Source organism: Ambystoma mexicanum, chromosome 5q (assembly GCF_040938575.1).
Source record: "Ambystoma mexicanum isolate Mex_15411 chromosome 5q, UKY_AmexF1_1, whole genome shotgun sequence".
In the NCBI taxonomy this organism is placed as follows: domain Eukaryota; kingdom Metazoa; phylum Chordata; class Amphibia; order Caudata; family Ambystomatidae; genus Ambystoma; species Ambystoma mexicanum.
The window spans coordinates 998,810,637-998,831,603 of NC_090933.1; positions in this window are offsets into that span (position 1 = coordinate 998,810,637).

The window sequence follows — 20,967 nt, forward strand, 5'->3', positions numbered from 1 at the left end:
GAATTCATCCAGGGGGTGCGTAGTTATAGGGCGGGTCCCAAAACGTTTTTTTCCCATAGACTGAATGGGGGAAAAACTTAACGCACAGCTACAGGTGAAACCGCTGGACAGATTTTGACGAAATCTGCAGCAGGTACAGGGGCTTGGTCCAGAAAGCGTGCTTTTGTAAATTTGGTCACCATACGTGCAGTATGTTTCTTATAATTATGAAAAAGTAGGTCTGAAATAATTCGTGATATCTATGTTCGCTCCGCGGTCACACTTCCCTGTTCGGTTGACGAAGAAGAAACCGATTGGCTGAGGGGCTGCCGTCATGACCACGTACACGTGACATCTCTGCCCATTGGCTGCTGCGAGACGTGTTCTGCGTCAGATGGTTTGGATGCGCACGATATCTTGGATCCGTGGAAAGCGGAGCAACAACCAGCGTACACATGCTTTTTTCATTAACCTATTTTGCTGTGTCACAGAGCATTGGAAAACGTTCAGACAGTAAGAAATGGGTGATCTATGCATTTGTTCTTCGGTCGTCATGATGTAATTTCTATGGACACCTTGTACACACAGTAAATGTGGGGGGTAATAATGACAGTACTTAAGTCCATGTAGTGGCCAGGAAATTTGTAACACTTCAGTCCATGTAGTGGACAGGAAATTTGTAACTGTTGAAAGCACACGGGTATAGGTAGGCAACATTGAAATTTACAACATGCCATGAACGCATTATTTTTTCCAATGGCTATTATTATATTCATTAGTACGCCGCCATGGGTGGCACATGCTATGATGGTTGTGCCCAGGGGGCTACAGTCTTAAGATATGGGTGATTAATGCACTTGTTCGGGGGGGTCGCTCGTCATGATGTAATGTGTATGCACATCTTGTACGCACAGTACACTTATACCTACTTAATGACGTATGTTCTATGGCCTCCTGTACACACAGAAAATGAGGGGTCCAATAAGGCCAGTATTTGAGCCTGTGCACTGCACGGGGGAGTTGTTACATTTGTAAGGACACGTGTGGTGTTAGGGAACATTGAAATTGCCAACATGCCGTGAATACATTATTGTTTCCAATAGTACGCCGCCATGGATGGCACATGCTACGGTGGTTGTGTCCAGGGCCTAGAGTCTTGGATGCATGGCAGTCGGTTGAAGGCCGAAGGCCTTACTTACAAGACTGTAGGCCGTGGCCACAACCACCGCCACATGTGCCACCCATGCACACACCCGTAGTGTTGCATTTTGATTGGCAAGTTGTGGGGAGTGTGTGCAGTCTTGGGTGCATGGCCAAAGGCCATGCAATCAAGAACAAAGTGATAAGTACTAGATTTGGAAGACACTGCACACCCATCCCATGTAAGATCTACAGACATACACCTAGGAGGGAAGCCTCTGCGCAGAGGTACTGAAGGATAACACACCTTTAGAATAACCCCCACTACCACACATCACTGAGGTGGTTGTGGGGAGACCCTGCACTCTTGGGTGCATGGCTAAAGCCCATGCACGCAAGACTGAGGTCATAAGCAGTGGAGTTACAAGTCAATATGGGTGTGGTGGATTGTGGTCGTTGTGTTGATGCCCTAGTGTCTACACTCCATGGCTGCAGACGATGGTCCGAAAAGTTCATTTATAAGCAGCTAATTTACAAGGACCATGTTGCACATATGCAGCGATGGTTGTGGATAGGAACTGTACTCCTTGAAACTTGGTTGTAAGGCGTAGGTGGTAAGTTACTCACCGAAATGAAAGGGCAGCCTACAGGCACTGCAGCATATTAGTACCATAGATTAGACGAGTAGATTCCCATGTGTAGAAAATGCCTGCCAATATACTTACTCCTTACTTTTTTCAGAATCCATAAACTTTTTTTAAATTGGTTATCGTACTTGGCAGAAGTATCACTTTTTTCATTTCTGTGATGAAAGAAAAAGGTGTGTTAGTGTTTGCAGTTTTCCCAAATGTACCACATTGCATAATAGGCAGTTGACTTTTTTTTTGGACCCTCATATTTAGTTTACAAACCAGTGTACTGTGCATTGCACTCAGTTTCTGTGTTTGCTTTCCTAATCCTTGGGTCTGGGGAAAAAAATACTTATCGGATTTAAAAAAAACCTTCATTTCTTATGGTACTAAGTACTTCATGTTTTCCTTTCAGTGCTTTCTTCATTTTTCTGATCAATGTTATGTTTGTTGCCTTTCTACCCATGTTTTAACAACAGTTAGTTACCTGTAGGCTTATTCTAACTGTGCATTTGTTCCTACAGATTTGTGATACTCATTCATTTGTGTCGTTGTTACATCCTGTTTCCTTCATCTTTCCATTAATGTTTTCGTTGTTGCCTTCCTGCTGATTTTTAACAACAGTTAGATACCCATAGGCATATTCTACCTGTGCATTTGTTTCCAACTATCTGTGATAATCATTTATTTGTGTCATTCTTCCATCCTGTTGCGTAGTTAGATACCTGTGGGTGTATTCTAACTGTCTGTAGTCTTTGACATACTTTGTTGACAATCTTAAAGTATACATTATTTCGTACATTTTGGCTTCAAGAACATTAAATACGCATTTGTTAGGTTAGCTGGCAACCTCTGCTTTAGAGTAATGGTGCTATCATTACATTTAAACCATCCAGAATTCTTTTTAATGTATCCGGTGTAGTGACCTTCATTGGTTGTGCCATCTGCATTATAACGTAGAATCATAAGTATTATGTAGGCACTATGTGATTGTATCAGTAAGGTGGAGTGATTGTCTGAAATGCAAATACTACATAATCTGCCATGGTTTGCATTCTGTACCAGTTGCTGAAATGGAATGCTCTCAGTATTTGGTATGGAAACATATACAAATCGCCCATTTGGGATTTCTTCCTTTATCACGTTGCTACAGAGAGTGCATGTATGTTTCCACATGTACGATATTTGGAAGATTTCATTTATAGGTATGTTTTCCAATACTAACAGTATTTACATTAGATATTCTTGTGGATCTTCTTGTGAGTTCATAGTGAATCTCACCATTCCAGCACAGTCATCCAATTGTTGCCTTACTCCATGAACACTGTATGTGTTGTCAGGATTGCTCGTTGCATTTCTATGCAGCACTAACATTTGCAAACACAATTGGTCTGTACTGTGCAGGTAAATATTGTTAATAATTGGTGGCAATTGAAATAGAATATTGATTGCTACATTTGCATAGCAACTTACCCCACTTTCATTTGTAAATTTGAATGGGCCAGCAAGTTCTGTATCTGAGTGCATTTTTTGGTTTTTCCGTTGCTTCTTTGCCAACGAGCCTGGTTTACATTCCCTAATAGGTTCTTCTATGTTTGCGGCAATTGATGAAACTTTAGCTTCTTTTCTTTTTTTTGGGGAATTTGCTGTTGCATTCTGTTCCATTTCTGTTTCATTTCATTTTCTTTGACCACGTTTCACTTTATCTGGAACAGGCTATTGTTTCAGATGAGGGGTGTACAGTGAACACAATCTATTGTATTTTAAAATGCAAGGAATATCAGCTTTGACTTTGCTTGAATCAAAGTTTATTAGCAATAGACTGTCAAGTGTACGTAAGCGGGATAATGCTACGTAGCTCATGCCTTCCTTAAACACTGTGTTTCCTATATCTATCAATTCTTTCTCGAGGGTAAGACCTTGGGATTTAACTGCATATGCAAGAGTTAGAGAAAATTGCTCTCTACGTACATACATGTCTTTGAAGAGAAGGAATCGAGCAATTGAGCACCCTATCCTTTTCACTTCTGAAACTTTATCAAAGCGAATATTTACAAACTCAATGTTGCTATCATGTGGGTATGATTGAAAGCCAACAACTGTGCCCAGTGCTCCATTAACTAGCCCTTGCTCTATGTCAAGGTTTTGTTTAAGCATTACTCTACAATTTAATGATAATTTCAAGATTTTTTCCAACCCAGCTGTGTTGGAGATTGAATTTTCTAAACTATTAAGTCTTGTTGTGGCTTGCTCACACATGGGTACTGTCATACCATGTACGTCTAGTTTGTCTGTGGCGCTAATTTCTATTATTGCTTGTATTTCTGTCTTTAACATTGTTTCATTGAATTTGAAACAGCCTGCAAGAGTTGGCATTAAGGTCATTAATTGAGATTTTTGTGCGCTATTTGTTCCATAACATCAGTTGCACATGCATTATTGCCATAAAGTGCATGTGTAAATGCTGTTTTTCCAATACAGCTTGTGCTTCTTGCGATAATACACCAATTCTAATACTTTTTAAGATGTTGGCATGAGTGAGATCTGCAGATTGGCGCATGTTCTTAGTTAATTGTCTGTATTGGAAATGTTGCCAAAGGTTAACAGTACCTATGCTACCAACAGTTTTCCGGCAGAGTTTGTGGCCTAAGGTTTTAAAAATCAGTTCCCCTTTCACTGGTGTCAATTGTAGAAGATCTCCGAAAACGATAATGTGTGTCCCTGCAAAGAGTTCCTCGTTATTATTTTTAAGTACTTCTTGCAATCTGAGATGAATCAAAGCCAACATTAAGTTGGAGACCATGCTCACTTCATCTAGTAGTAGCATTTTCATTTATTTCAATACTCTATGTAATTCCATTGCAGCTTCTGCAGAAAGTTTGTAGTAGTCTAATTTAAGCAGTAGTAATCAGTGTAAAGTCACACCGCCTATGTTGTAGGCAGCTAAACCTGTGGGGGCTGTTACAACAGCTGCCAGTTTGTTTTTTGTCAATTGTTGAAGGAACTTGCTGATGATTTTGATTAAGAATGATTTCCCTGATCCAGCTTCACCACTGACGTACAGCAGTATATGTTTGTTATTTTGGCAGGTACATTCTTTATTTTCGTGTTGTACACCATGTACAGTTTGTTTTGTTACATCTTCTAAAATGGTGCGCTGATTGTTGTTAAGTTTTGATTGTTGCAAAGTTAAGTCTTCTGTATCTTCTTGATACTTATACATGGTGCTCTCTACTTCTGCCATAGCTACTTCAGCCTCATTTGCTATTACTGGTTGTCCTAATGGTTCTTGACTTCCTGTTACAGAAGGATGACTACTGTCGGAAGAGTCTTTATATAGTTGGGCCTGAAGTTCTTCTTCCTGTTGTTGCTCATTGTGTAACAATGCTTTGTACTGCGTAAAGTTCACATCGCTGATAGTGCTTTCATTTGCTTTGAAAGTATCTTCATAGCACTCATAATTATCTAGTATGTCTTCCTCTTTTCTCCATGGTTTGAAACGTTGAAACAGAGACATGTAATATAGTTCTTTCTGTTGAGGAGTGTTTAATGACAATTTGACATGATTAATTAAGCTTTGTTTGTTAAGTTTCACTAAGCTCCCTTCACAATCGGTCACTCTATATCTACGTTTGCTTTCATCGGGTTTTACATTATTTTTGTATGCAAAGTTTTGAGCTATGTGTTATAGACACATGCTTTCTAGAGTGGTACTCCTTTTCGGATAGTATGTGTCCAGTAAATTGTTTTTAAGAATGTCTTGGCTGTTGGGATCATTTTTGGCAATTGTGTCTATGTCCTCAAATGATTTTAGTACTCCTTTTCTAGATTTTGCAGGACCAAGACTGAGCCATACTATGTTGTCTGATGTTCCATACAAAGCAGTGCCAGTTAAACGATCTGCTGCTTCATAGGCCTCACATTCTCTAAGAGAGAGCATTGTTATGCCTAGGCTATACAATTTCTGTGATAATGTTTTGTCTGATGCTAGGTCATCCCAGAGGTCTTGAAGCTCTATTTTTTCTGCTTTTGTTAAGTAGGTTGTAACATATCGTGCAACAGCAGTTGAATTGTCTGCAATGTACTGCACATCTATGTTTGCATTCCATAATAGGGCAATGATTGCATTGCAATCATTGATATATTTTGATTCTTCCCTTCTTTTTCTGTAATACGTGTTTTTGGTGATTTACCTTTAACACTATGTCGAATTGAAGACATGAAGTTATTTACTTCACCTGTTTCTGTAACTGGTCTAGGGAAACCAAAGCGGCATTTGGTGTAGTATTTATCTTTATTTTCGTATTTGCTGCGACAATATTTGCCACATTTGTGTCTTTGAAATTGTAAAATCTACCCATGCAACTCACTATGTGTCTGTTGTGAAGGGATTTCACATGTGACATATTTTTGGATAAACTGTAAAACAGTGCTATCACTGTCGTGCACAAATTTCGGTGCATCTTTGATCCATAACAGCCTGTGAATATGTGGTGATCCTCTCGCTTGATATTCTTTAGTACAAAAGAAGTATTAGATTTCTCCAAGGGGATGAACAGTTTTATTGCAAATAAAGTGTAGCATTGCAATGAAACGATGATGGAAATATCTTGAGACATTAACTGGATCTAGAGAGCAAAGTTCTCCAGGTGTTAATATATCTATGTTGTTTTTGTTGCTGTTTGCTATGCGTAGGAACTCATGTAAATCTTCCCATGCATATTCTGCATAACTTAGCGTAACAAACCAAGTTGGTGGTCAAAGGTTTCTGATCATGCAACACACGTCTCCGTGCCGTCTGAACCAGTATTCCTTTGTACCACGCATGTTTGCAAACAAATTTGTTATACTTGATTGTAACAGCTCATCTTTTTCTTGTACTTTTTGTATTAACTGCGTAGCTGACATATTTTGAAAGTGTGTTCCAGATTTAAGAATGTGTGCAACTCCATAACATAGTGTTGCTAATGGGACCTTGCGAATACATTTGTAATGAGCGGTATTCTGATGCCCCCATCTGAGTGGGTCTATCATCATATCTTCCACCTTTGCCAGTAGGAAATAGCAGTGGAAAAGCACATGCTTCTATACTTTTTTCCCAAATGCTCATTGGTGACCCTTTGGTTTGTCGCATTTGGTAAGTTTCTAGTGCATCATCTATGCATTCATTGGAATGCAATGGATGAATTGTGTAATGGTCTAAAAGAGTGGATACTGTAGCTGGATCCAGAAGTTCAAATTGTCCAGTTTCTGATGGCTCTTGAATTATTTCAGTTGTTTGCCTTAAGCTTTCATCAATATTTATTTCCTTATAGTACTCATTATTGTCTTTTAGATATTGTAATGCTTGTCTAACATTGTGTAAGTCCACAAATTGTTGCCACATTTTTTTGTTCTTTGTTGGTACTCCATTTACCAAGACTATTAAAGAATGCTCTATTGAACGTTCCACTCTTAGAGTGTGTACATTTTCCGTTAGATCTAATGGCAAGTAAACTACTTTGACACAAATGCCTTTCACCAATTCAGAGGAAGGTACTTTTGCTGTTTTTGGATGAAGGCGTGTAATTGCTTGAAATGGATGAACTGTTTGAATTATTATGCTCTCATACAAATTGAGCTGTAATGGAAACAGTTCCAAATCATTTGTAATTGCACGTGAAGGAGTGGGGTTGTTGTCTAATTTTGTAGTACGGTAACTGCAACATATTAGGCGTTCAGTTATTTCATATTTGCTTTCAGCTAAAAGGTACAAAGCTAATTCAATATATTACAACAAAACAAGGTCCTGGTGTATCAAAGGTTGGCCCATATGGGGTATAAATGAATTAGAATTATTCATCCGGTCCAAAACCTGTATAGCTAGTGTAATTTATAGATATTACATGCAGTAAAAAGTAAAAGTCATTCCTTCACAATGAGACATAAACATTATGGAAATTGCAAAGTAAACGCTTTATGTCAAAGAAACAAAAATAACATAAGTGGTGAGGTCTAGCATGTAAAAACATATAAAATCAGTGATATAAATGGTACATACAATTATTGGGTGTAGAATCATTAAGAAAATGAGAACACTTAGTGAGGAACGTTAACATAAATTTGTTCTTCGTCACTTTTGGATTACAAATGAAATCTTAACAAGTGAAAGTATAGAATTGAAAAAACAATTGTATTAATGGTAAACTGTATTCTTGCTAGTTAATCATAAGGAAAACAAATGCCCCTTATTGTTGTACAATTGTGATGAAACAAATAAATTAGTTGTTTTTATATCCCAAAGTCAAAAATTATTATATATTGGGATTGGGTCTGCCTACGCATCAGGGGGATGAAGTAAGGGAAACAGATTAACAAGAAAGGAGTTTATAGAAAAAGTATCCTTGTCCTTCGATTGGTGGTTGCAAAAAGGAAAAGATCCTGGATGTCACAGTGTTGTGTGATGGACCTTGTATCCCCTCTGGTTAACAATGCGTTTCGGCGGTACAGACTCAAAAGAATAATGATCTGCGTATCTGAAGAGAATACTCCGCCTTCATCAGGGCAATAAATAGCAGGACCCTGTAATTATGAAAAGGGGGAGAGCCAGTTAAATGAAGAGAACAAGACAGGATATAAAAGTGTTATACAAAGTTGTAGGAACAAGTGAAGGGTAACAAATTATACATCAAAAATCCGCATGCAGACTAGAGTGTCATGCTAGAATATGGGCAGAGCAGAAGACATTAGTCTTGTCTGCCTTGTGTCTCACATTACCAAGTCTACATGTGTGTAAAGGTAAGGAGTCCTCAGATGGTGCTGATGGACCAGCCCCTCCTGAAAACACAAAACGATAATGGTATTGGGTCCCCTTCGGAAACGCAATGCAAGGGTCTCCGTGCAGACCTGTCGGTCCGGCGGCACACATGGGGGGAGGGGTGGAGGAGAGGAGAAAGAGACAAGATATGGCAAATTAAAAGGGCACTCACCACAAAGGCTTTGATCAAATGAGAGTAATTCTGGAAGGCTATTATTGTGGTAAAGTGTGTCTCTGTAGAACACGTGAGGATGGGTATTTATATAGAATCACAAAAATTTCGAGGATGTTCGTGAGGTTGATAGATTCTCATCATAGGTCCAGTGGACCGGCTGAGATCTAGAGCGAAAGTATGCCTATATTGGAAAAAAGAAATAGAAAAGAAAGGCATCAGAAGTAATCAGAAGTAATAAGTGTTGTCCTGCCCTTGGGGACATAGAAGGCACGTGAAGCTAATTCAAACCACATGTGTTCCTTTAGTAAAACATTCTGCGGCAACATACACACACACATGGTTTGGTAATTCAGCCGGTGACCTTTTAAATTTTAGTATTTCTTTTCTGTATGTGTGTAATAGAAGGTTGCTATGTGCAGAATTGTCACTACTATGCTCTAAAACTGTTGCATTTTCTACGTGGCTCTCACCCAAAATACTTTTCCTGAATACGGTCCATTTCTTCTTGTAAGTATTTGGTTGTACCATGCAGAAGAGTGGTATTTAAATTGCCTAATTCTGAGGCTGGACTTTTTGCATAGTATATTTTATACACCAACAGGCCGATTCATGGAATTAATGTACGCCGAAAATTCCATAGCAGAGGTGCCAAAACATGCGATTTGCAGTCAAAGTACGAAAATCGCAGTGCAACTGCGAAAATCGCAGGGAAACCAGCGCACATCGATTCATGGAAGTCCGTGCGCGAGAAAAATATTGGATGTGCGCTGAAAAAGTGCACGGCACACGCCGGCGCACAGGTCATCCAACAGCGTGCGCCACGGCCACTGCGAAATCGCACATAGCGCGGCGCACATTACAAAAGTAGGCAGAACACGGGGCGTAACACTCGGAATGGGGAACAACGCGTGAAAATATGGGCGTCACGGGGGAAGTACAGGAGTCAAGTGCGCGGAACGCCCACACGCTCGCCTACAACTCGTATTCATGGAATCGAATAGGGCAAACCAGCGCACGGTCAAAGATGCGCACAGGGCCAAACAAGTACGCCACAAGAAAGCAGGTGGTAGGGTCCCTGCGCCTGAAATAAATGTGCGCCAAAATGTGCGCTAACAAAAAGCACCCATATAGAGCTATGATGAATGATCCATACTGTGGCCCTCTAGGACAAATGAGGTGCAAAGGGGTATCGACAAACACGGACACCCGCTGTGTGAAAAATAGCGTGTATTACGGGGTGTGTGGGAAGTTCCACACGCGATTGACCTGGGCACGTGTATTCCGGGGTGCACGGGAAGTTCCACACGCGATTTCAGCAGGGTACGTGTATTTCGTGGTGCGCGGGAAGTTTCACATGCAAATTTGCAGGGTACGTGTATTTCGTTGTGCGCGTGAAGTTCCACATGCAATTTCAGCAGGGTACATGTACTCCGGGTGCACGGGAAATTCCACACGCAAATCCAGCAGCCTACGTGTATTTCGGGGGTGCCGGGGAGTCCCACACGTGAATTGGAAGTGTGGGTCCTCCCAGCTGTTCCCTCTACACCCTCCACGGCCCCTGCAGGTGGCCCACACCACAGGGGACAACCCTGCACCCCTGCACATGTCCCACAGGCAGCCCATCCACCATGGCCATGCCCCCCGCCAACCCACATGTCACCTTGCACTACTGCCCACCAATGCATGTCTCCCAGCACCCCCCAGCATCCAGGGGCACCCTCCACCAGGCCCCCACTCATGTCCCCCTGGACCCCCACCCCCCAGCATCCAGGGGCACCCTCCACCAGACCCCCACTCCTGTCTCCCTGCACCCCCACCCCCCAGCACTGTGGGGCACCCTCCACCAGGCCCCCACTCATGTCCAACTCATGTCCCCCTGCACCCCCACCCCCCTGCATCCAGGGGCACCCTCCACCAAGCCCCCACTCCTGTCTCCCTGCACCCCCACCCCCAGCACTGTAGGGCACCCTCCACCAGGCACCCACTCCTGTCTCCCTGCACCCCACCCTCCTGCATCCAGGGGTACCCTCTACCAGGCCCCCACTCCTGTCTCCTTGCACCCCCACCCCCCAGCAGTACGATTTGCCTGGGTACGTGTATTTCAGGGGTGCGCGGGTAGTCTTACACGCGATTTCATCAGGGTACGTGTATTATGGGTCCGCGTGAACTTCCACACGCGATATCAGCAGGGTACGTGTATTACGGGCTTCGCGGGAAGTTCCACACGCGATTGCCCTGGGTACGTGTATTTTGGGGTGCGCGGGAAGTTTCACACACAAAATTTGCAGGGTACGTGTATTTCGGTGTGCGCGTGAAGTTCGACACGCAATTTCAGCAGGGTATGTGTACTCCGGGTGCGCGGGAAATTCCACACGCGAATCCAGCAGCCTATGTGTATTTCGGGGGTGCCGGGGAGTCCCACACGTGAATTGGCTGTGTGGGTCCTCCCAGCTGTTCCCTCTACACCCTCCACGGCCCCTGCCGGTGGCCCAGACCACAGGGGACTACCCTGCACCCCTGCACATGTCCCGCAGGCAGCCCATCCACCATGGCCATGCCCCCCAGCCAACCCACATGTCACCTTGCACTACTGCCCACCAACGCATGTCTCCCAGCACCCCCACCCCCAGCATCCAGGGGCACCCTCCACCAGGCCCCCCCAATTCGGAACACCATCACGCCTCCCAAGGTAAGATACGACACAGCCCATATTGCAACACGGGGCATAGTGGAGCGCACATTCGGAGTGCTCAAGTCACGCTTTCTCTCCCTTGACCGTTCTGGCGGGCAGCTGTTATACGCTCCCCCAGTAGTGTGCAGGATCATAGTGGCAGCATGTGTCCTGCACAATGTTGCAATACGCCGGGGCCTGGCTGTGGACATGGTGGTGCCCTCACATATCCCCAACCACATGCACGCCCGCTGCGCATGGGAGGGGAAAGGGCACGGGGTGAAGCAGCTCGTACGCAGCTGGTGGCTAATTACTTCACATAGAAATCACACCCCTGTGGAGTGCACACAGCCCTGGCACATACCATCTGACAATCAATGATGACTCAATCTGACAATTATGATGAATTAAGGGACAGTCAACTGTCAGAACCATAGCAGCCTGAGATTGTTCATCTGGAAGTGTCACAATGTGTGCATCCCTACCTACACAAACACCACCAATGCAGTGTCATCAAAAGACACACTTCTATGCAGCAAAAATGAATACCCACTTGCAAAATACAACATGAGAACAGTGCCATGTCACCCAACCCCTCCCCGGCACCGCCACACAACACACCATGGCATGTCATGCTATGTCAGAGCAAACAAATTAATCCCCACAACATGACACAAGTGTCACAAACTACAGTGTCCCTAATGGAAACTGGCCACACATGAAATGCTCACAGTAATGCAGGACCAACAACACACATTACCAAATACTTACCAATAATACTAATCACCTACACAACCTCCAACCTACCATAACATGACAGTACGGACTTAAAAAAATGGTAGCCTCATTACCTGATAATGCCAGCACTTCGAACACTTCCAACTGTACAGTGTTAGCGCCACGCAAAAGTGTAGGTGCACTGCTTACAACATGGACTCCATTTCCAAAGTAGACCGCCTTGTGAAGACATGACAAATGGGCCTGCAAATGAGGATGAGATGGATGCAGAGGCACATATCAATACACCATGCAGTGCACAATACAACAACAATATGCACTAGGAATGTATACACAGTATTGACTACAGACTGCCCACACATCAAATGGGAGTCCAACGTCACTGTGTAAGTCAATGTCACTTGGGCACACCCTTTGCAAGCCCATGGAAACGGGAAGCAGGAGGGGTGTGTGTCACACAAACCCAAGCATCTGACCCAAATTCAGGACAAGCCTGCATGTGCCCAGCCACAATACAGCGTATGCCCACAGGAGCCACACAAGGCAACACACTGTCCAAAAATTCAAAAATCAAAATTCAAAAATCAAAAATCAAAAATCAAAAATGGCCACGAATGGGCCAAGGGGGGTGGGGGAGGCCACCCAGGAGGTCCGAGGACAGGGTGCACACCAAAACCCACCTGTGTGGATCTTGCGAAAAAAAAAACCTCCATGGGCTCATGGATTGCACGGCTACCCGATTGTGAGAGATTCGCTGCTGTCGCTCTCCTCACCCTCTGCAGCTGCATCAGGAGGTGGTGGCACTATGGGAGGCCGCCCACGCAAAGCCCTAGTCGGGTCCTCCATGGCAGCAAGCATGCGGGTGTGGAAGGTCTGGTTCTGGAGGATAATCGTGCGGAGGTCCCAATGCAACAACTCACGGGATGCCCGGACCTCCTCCCTAGTTGCCTGCATCTCAGCTGAGAGAGTACCTGTGAGCCGCTCCAGCTGATGTTCTGTCCTTGTGTTAGTTGAAGCCTCAAGCTCAACAAGAGTTACCCTGAGCTGACGGAGTTACACCCTCAGGGCTTCTCTGTGGCCCTGGGACTCAATAGAAATGGCTTCCCGCAGAGTCTCCAGTGCCGCCCGCCTGTCCCTGTTGGACGCCAACATGTCCTCACTGTGTGACTGGCAAATGGAGTCTGTTGCCTGCTGTAGTTGTTCAATCAGCCTTTCTTGGGGGACAATGGAAGTGGCCACCCTATCCATGGCCTGAGCCATCATCTCAGATGATGCTGCCTGTTGGTCTGCCATACCGTATATGGATTGCTCCCATGCGGTATTGCCAGGTGGCATACGGCCACCGCGTCGGAGGGCACCACACCTGTCTGGGGCAAGGCGAACTGCGCCTTGCTGTGCCGGCACTGCCTGAGGCTGCGGGACTTCATTCCCCCACTTCAGGCCCAGGAACAGGATCAGATGTTGCGGAGTGTGACCCTGCATCCGTAACCACCAAAGGCGGACCTACCAACACTGACATCCCCATTGAGGGTTCTACCCCTGGTGCAGGTGGTTTGGACAGTACAGAATCCCTCCCAGAAACACTTACCTGCGACGGCACATAGGTCTCATCATCCGAATAGACACCTGAATAGAGCTCGGGGGAGGTGCACCCAGAGACACCCCTTGAGATGAAGGTCTGCAGCAAGTGTGGGTTCTCACCCACCACCACACCACGTCCCTCACTGGTGCCCGGTCGGGCCTGAGACCCCTCCTGGGTCTGCACCATCTCCACAACCCCAGCAGTATCAAGTGCGTCATCCCCTGCAAAGACATGAAAGAAAAGAAATGGGAACAGGTATTAGCACCATGGCACACAATTAGGGCTGAGAAGCAACAGAAACATTACTTCATTGCACATGTCCCACATGACTATAACCCTCCCATGCATGCACCGTCACTGCGTATGAAGGGGAGGCAAATGGCACACATTGATGACACCAAGATGGAAGACCAACACATTTGCTGCATGCTGGCTAGCAGTGCCATCACACATTGGCCTGTGATTGGCATGTCCAATACACATACATGACACATGCCATCACACAGATGGCATGTACCATAGCCATGTCACACATGTGACAATAGGACTGAGAAATGCCTAGTAAAAGTGGTGGAATGCAGACAATCAGCCTGAATGAACACAGAATAATACGCAACTATGTTGTGGCAAGATGACACTTCAAGGGCAACTGGCGTGAGGTTGGGCTGAATGTCTACTGTTGCCAGAAGGGATACTGCAATACCCAAATCCTGGTGCACAGAATGTATTGGATGAAGCACATGGGTGACCCAAACCACTCAGACACACACACCCTCACCTGGCACTCAATCAGAAGCCCTCACACACACACCATGCACATGGATGACACACACATGCATGTGCACTCACCGTCAATGCCTCGTAATCTGGCAGGTCTCCCACGCCTTGGATATGTTCCTCCGTGACGTAGGTCCCAGCAACATACTCATGTGGAGTGAGTTCTATGTCCTCTACTGGAGACCCACCTCCAGTCACTAGAGTTGCGGCATGACTTGAGGCCAGCTTTTTCTTTGCCCTGCGCTTCAGGTCATTCCAGCGCTTGTAGCAGTCATTAGCTGTGCGCCTCACGAATCCAAGGGCACTTATGAGGTCCGCAATGGTCTGCCAGTGTGCCTGACGTTGTGCAGGTGTGGTCTTGCATCCTGCAGTAATCACCATTTCGCTGTCATGTGCGGACACCTACTCAACAAGTGCATCAAGTTCGGACTGATTGAAGCTAGGCTTCCTTGGTGGGCCGGACTGTGTAGCCGTGTCTGGGGCATCAGCCTGTACTGGACGAGCACTCTTCCTCTTCCGCTTGGAAGGTGGTGGGGATCCTGAGTGTCCTACGCCGCTCTGGACACTAGGGGCAGGAGCCCCAGTGGACTGTGGACTAGGAGTGTGGGAATGAACACTCACCATGGGACTTGGTGCAGGCATTAGCTGAAGTGTGATGTAGTCAGGGGGAACGTCAGCAGGATGGACTGGGACCGACACTGTCCTGGCTGGGAGACTCAGAGCTGGGGTGGATGGAGCCGCAGCTGCCCCTGCAGCCTCCACACCCTGCCTACTCGGGGCGGCAGATGACATAGCTGCCCCTGATCCACGTGGCCTGGTGACACCAACGTGCACCGCCACACATGGCCTAGACCTGCTGACCTGGAAGTCAGCCATGGAGTCACCCTGTGCCAGGTCTGGTGCCACAATGGGCTGGTCCAACAAGGGTTGAGCAGGGATGGTGTCAGCCACGTTACACTCAACCAGGGGGGGGCATGGGTGTCCCTGACTGGTCACCCACACATGGGGGCTAGAAGCACCCTGCAAGTCCTGGCCACGTCCCGTACCGTATCCACCACGGCCACCTCTTGTGGCTCGGCCACCTTTGCCACCCTTACCGCGTGCTCGCCTCCCAACCATGGCACTGATGTTGTTGTGCGTATTGGAGTTGCAGTAAACTATTGTCCTGGGCAATTGAGGGTCAAAGGGGTAGGGTACTAGATGGAATTCGTACCCTAGTGCTCTAGCAAGGCTGTGTGTGACCCCTGGGGGAAGATGACGGGTCATGCAACGCACAGGCACCCCAAAAAAGGGAGATAATGTGCACGCAACCCCTCCTAGACCACGTGCTTGGAAAAATAAACCTGCACTACGCTGTGGCACCCAGAAACACAAAATGAACATATGCGTGTCACACGCAGCCTAGACTGACCTCTGAAGGGGTAGGCTACACACGGGGCAATCACAGATGTTAAATACGTGCGCGACTCACCATCTGCCAGGAAAAATCGTGTGAAAAATGGCAACACCCCCGCCAAAAGAAGAATTGTACGCTGTCTGAGGAGATAGGACAACAGGAGAAGTGAACGCTGTTTGAGGAAACAGGCCCAGGAAAAAGACAAAAAGAGAAAAAACTGTCAGAGGTAACAGGGAGTACGAACTTGGAACGCCGTGAAGTAAATCGTGTGTGAACCGACAAGAAGTACAGATTTCACCCACTCGCTCTCCACGAAAAGCACGTACAAGGAAATGGCGTTCTACACGTACCTTTTAAACATGCCCACACGGCCAGCGTCACTTCTGCGTGTACGCGCTAAGGCCCTATCCTCCAATTAAACGAGCTGACACTCTGACGTGCAGTCATAGGGAAACGCCCGCGCACGCACGTCACTGATGCGCATACGCGCTGAGGCCCTTTCCACCAATTGCACGCTATGACACTCTGATGTGCTTATTTTTTCTACGCACCATGGAAAACGCACGTGCGCGTAACATCATAGACGCGCCTACACGCTGGGGGCCTTTGGGCCAATAAATTCGCGTACGTGTGCTGACGCGCTTACGCGCTAAGGCCATTTCCTCGAATTACACGCAGACGTGCAGAATTTTCACGTGCCAAATCACTCTGTATCAAGCTGGCCACGCGTAAGCACACGGAAGACCACGCTCCTGCCCAAAAGGCTGGATTACTGCCCCCGAGAGCCCCGAGCAGCCTCCCACGAGCCATCTGCTACTGCCTGCCTGCCTGCCTGCCTGCTGCCACCGTGCCCTGCCATTTGGTGCCTGCACATCAGCCATCTGCAGGGGTCCAGTTGCTGTGTCCACCCCTGCTGGAACAGAAGACTCCCGACTCGGATACCATCACTCCACAGCCCAGCCCCAGGACCCAGTTGCCCACCCATGCCTGCCTCGGGGGTCGCCATGTCGGGGCAAACACCATCCGAGACCACTGGCGACCCCCAGCCAGAGGGGCAGAGGGGCACCAGCTTCAGTCAGAAGGAAGTTGGTGTCCTGGTGGAGCTTGTCCTGGGGCATTATGATGCCCTCTTCGGATCATCACGCGCCGACAAGGAAGGACGGACTCGGATCTGGACAGACATCGTGACTGCCATCAACGCGGAGGGGGTAGCAGTCCGACTATTCCATCATGTCAAGAAGCGCTGGGAGGACTTCAGGTCCAGCACCCTCAACAAGGCCCGGCGCCTCTTGAAGGCAGTGGATGCTAAGGGGTGCCGCGGCCACTTGTCGGAAGATCAGATGAGGGTCCTGGAATGCATATCCCCAGCGCTACACGTCCAGGTCCTTGAGAGGCAGACCCGTCTGGAGTCGAGCGGTAAGTGGCCAAGCATTGCTGTGTGAGACAGGGCATGTTGCAGTGTGCTGGTTGTCTGATACTTGCCTGTATGTGTGACATGTACGCGTGTGTGTGTGCAGGGACATCATGGTCATGTATTTGAGAATAGTAATGTGTGAAGCACATGGTTGGGGTATGTGTTTAAATGCAACATGGGGAGCCCTATGCGGAATGGACACATGAGAGCATGTCAGTCTCTGTTCCTGGACATGGGTGGGAGTGAGGGATGGGTGCTGATGCCATGTGCATGTATGGTGTCCATGTCTGTGTGTCTGACCTGCGTGTCTGTGACTTGTGAATGTCATGGATGCATGACACATGTCTGTAACAATGTTCAGAATCACTGATGCAGTCTAGTTATCCTTGCATCCACTGTGTCTGGGGTGTACGAGTCCAGATGGATGAAAGTATGGTGAAGTGTGTGCATGTGATAGGCATGACCCATGATGCATGTGAGTTCATAAACAACATTGTATGTTTCAAGAGTCCCTTGGACATGTTTGCTAATGTGTTTTGCCTGCACTGACCCATGTGTTGTGGAGGGACATGATGGAAGGGATCTTTGACAGTGCCACTCATCTGCTATTGCTTCCTGTCTAGGGGACCATTGTACAGTACCCTGTTGCTTGTGTTCTATGTCTACCTCTACACAGCGTAAATTGAAGAAGAGGGCAGAGGCGGCGCTGTGGAGCAAAGCGGCGGGGATGCCCCCACGGCTGCAGCGGAAGGGGTGGGTGAGCCCCCACAGGGGCTTGCAACGGCGGAAGACGGGGTGGAGCCATCCAGGTTGGTGGTTTCCACAGAGGAGGAGAAGGCCGCTACTGAGCCGCACATGGGGCCTGGTGGGGGAATCCCTGCTGGTGCAAGTGGTGCAGTCCAGGGCCAGGGACAGGAGGCAGCACAGGTCGCCATGGAGGTGCCTGTGTATGTCACTGTCCCTGACAATGTGACTGCACCACCATGCACCAGCAGGGATGCCCCGTCCCAGGCCCGTCCGCAGGTAGGGGGGATGTCCATGTCATCTGACTCGACGAGGGGACCCCTGGCCGTATGGAGAAGGTCCTGATTGGTGTTGCGTTGCGCACGGGTGTCATTTGTGATGAGGTGCGTGCTTCCCGGGGGGAGCATGCACGTCATCACGAAGAGCACCGTGCCAACGTGGCCCAGTTGGGAGTGGCCATGGTCGGGGGTTTCATACATGTGTCGGGCACTCTGGCGACCCTCTCCTCCTCTGTGGAGGCTATGCGCCAGTCGTTCTCCATGCCGTCTTCCGGCCCAGATGCCACCAGGGCCCCTGTGGACCTGCCCCGACCAACGCGGCCAACTCTGTGGGGATCCCATCCCTGCCACAGTCGGGAGTCGGAGGTCCAGCAGGGGTGGACACACCAGCAACTGGACCCCAGCAGATGTAGGATGTGACGGCATCATCGGGCAGGGCACGTGCACGACGGCGTCGGTGGATTCCATCAGCCTGGATGCCGTCGTGCTGGCACAGGCAGTTGCGTCGGAGGCAGCAGCAGGCTCGACGTGGGATGCATCATGGCTCGGGGCCATCAACATCAGGGGTGCAGGCATCGGCTGGAGGGCAGGAGAACCCTGGAATGGGAGTGTCTTCCATGTGGGAGCGGTTGGGCCAGCAGATAGGTGCGGAGCAGCAGCGGGCAGAGGAGGAACGGCTCACAATGGTCAGGGCAGAGAACTCCATGCGGAGGGCTCTGAGGCGGGCTGAGTGCCTCGAGGGTATTTGCAGGGAGTTGGAGCTGGACACTGCATTATACCTGCGAGACCTCGGGGCCAGGGAACATGCCCGCCTTCAAGCCATTGAACAGGAGTTCGATGATGCCCTGGCCCATGACAACAACCAGTGAGCCGTCGGACTAGCCCGCTGCCCTTGTAAATAGTTATGTAGTTGTTGTTAGGTTTCCTTTGCTTTTTATTTTTTTTTGTTCCTTTGGACAATGGACCACATTTTTGTATATAGTTTTTTTATTAGGTAGTATTATTAGATAGTTTTCATTTCTTCTGTTGGGATCATGGACCCTGGATTGTTTATCTGTATATAGTTAAGTGTTGGATTTTATTTTTTTATTTGGAATTTACCCATGGAGCAATGGTTTTCGGTTTGGATTTTCCATTGGATTTACTTTTTGGAACTGTGACTTTGGACATCTTTCCTTTGGATTATGATTTGTGGTTTTACTTTATTTTACAGACATGCTGCTTTTCTTTTTCATTCCCATTGTCGTTTGTTTATTTTTGATTCCATTTATGTTGCTTTTAATACATTTTCTTCATAAAACTTCAATGTGTAGTATCATCTCATTGGTTTCATGCATATCATGATTTGGGTTTTGACATTCACTGACACCCATTGGCCCTCATTACGACCCTGGCGGAAAGTAACTGACCGGACCGCCATAGCGTAAATAGCGTTTCCGCCATCGCACGACGGAGTAAAGTGCGGCTAATTCCGACCCATCGGGCACGAGCACTACGCCATGGCGGAAGTGCAAAGTCCGCGATGGCGGAAATGTCCCCAAAACGCCCCTCACCGCCGTCGTACGGCGCCCTAGGTGCAATTCCGCCACCCATCATAGCGGTCACCGTAATGAGCGGCAATCGGAAAATACGGTGACCGTAAATATACGGAAACGGAAGTAAAAACATGGTCCCGGAACGGGAAACAGCACGCCGTACACCTATAAAATCAGAATTCCCACACAACCATTAAAAATACTACCCTGAGACACATCCCAACCCGTCATCCACCCTAGTGAAAACAATAAAAATGGCAAAAGTAGCGAAAAAAGCGTGCGACCGCAAGCGGCAGGTCCACTTCTCCCGTGAGGAACTCACCGTGCTCACAGAGACCCTCCAGGAGAATGCTGGCGTCGTCTTCTCGACGCAAATGACCAGGACAGCACTTGCGAACAAGAAGGCCATATGGGCCCTGGTGGCACAGCGGGTAAGTGCGGTGGGGACCGCACCCCGCAACCCACAGCAATGCAGAAAGCGATGGGACGACTTGCGGATACGCGTACGGAGCATACTATCCGCCAACCGTAACATTGCCACAGCTACCGGGGGAGGATCGGAATCACCCATCAAGTTGACCCCCTGGGAAGAAATCTGTGCCTCCACCATTGGAATGGAGAATATAGAGGGAGTCGGAGGGATGGAGAAAGGAGTGCAGACATCCGAAGAATCAGGTAGGTGGCCCAAATAAAACAACGCTAAATCCACAATGTCCAATCATGTGAAGTACCATGTGTCCACATAGTGCAACAGAAACACATGTCCAGGAGAACGTCCACATACATTGGCCTGATAGCGCACTTTAAAAGTCACATTAAATACATAAATAATTAAAAATCCTAAAAACACACTCTACACGTGCAGCAGGCACACCCTAACTGCAGGCTGCAAAACAACTGCATCCTCAATCCACACAAAAATGAAACCACCCCCAAGGCCCTGACCCAAATCACCCTCAGGTACCACCCCAATGCATGTGATACATTGCCATTCCAATTTCCACAGACCCATTAATAACGCTCGCCCTCCTTTACTCCACCACAGGGTCCGATTCAAACGACGAGCTCCAGGACACCCCTACCAGCACACCTGCAAAGAGGGCCAAGACCAAC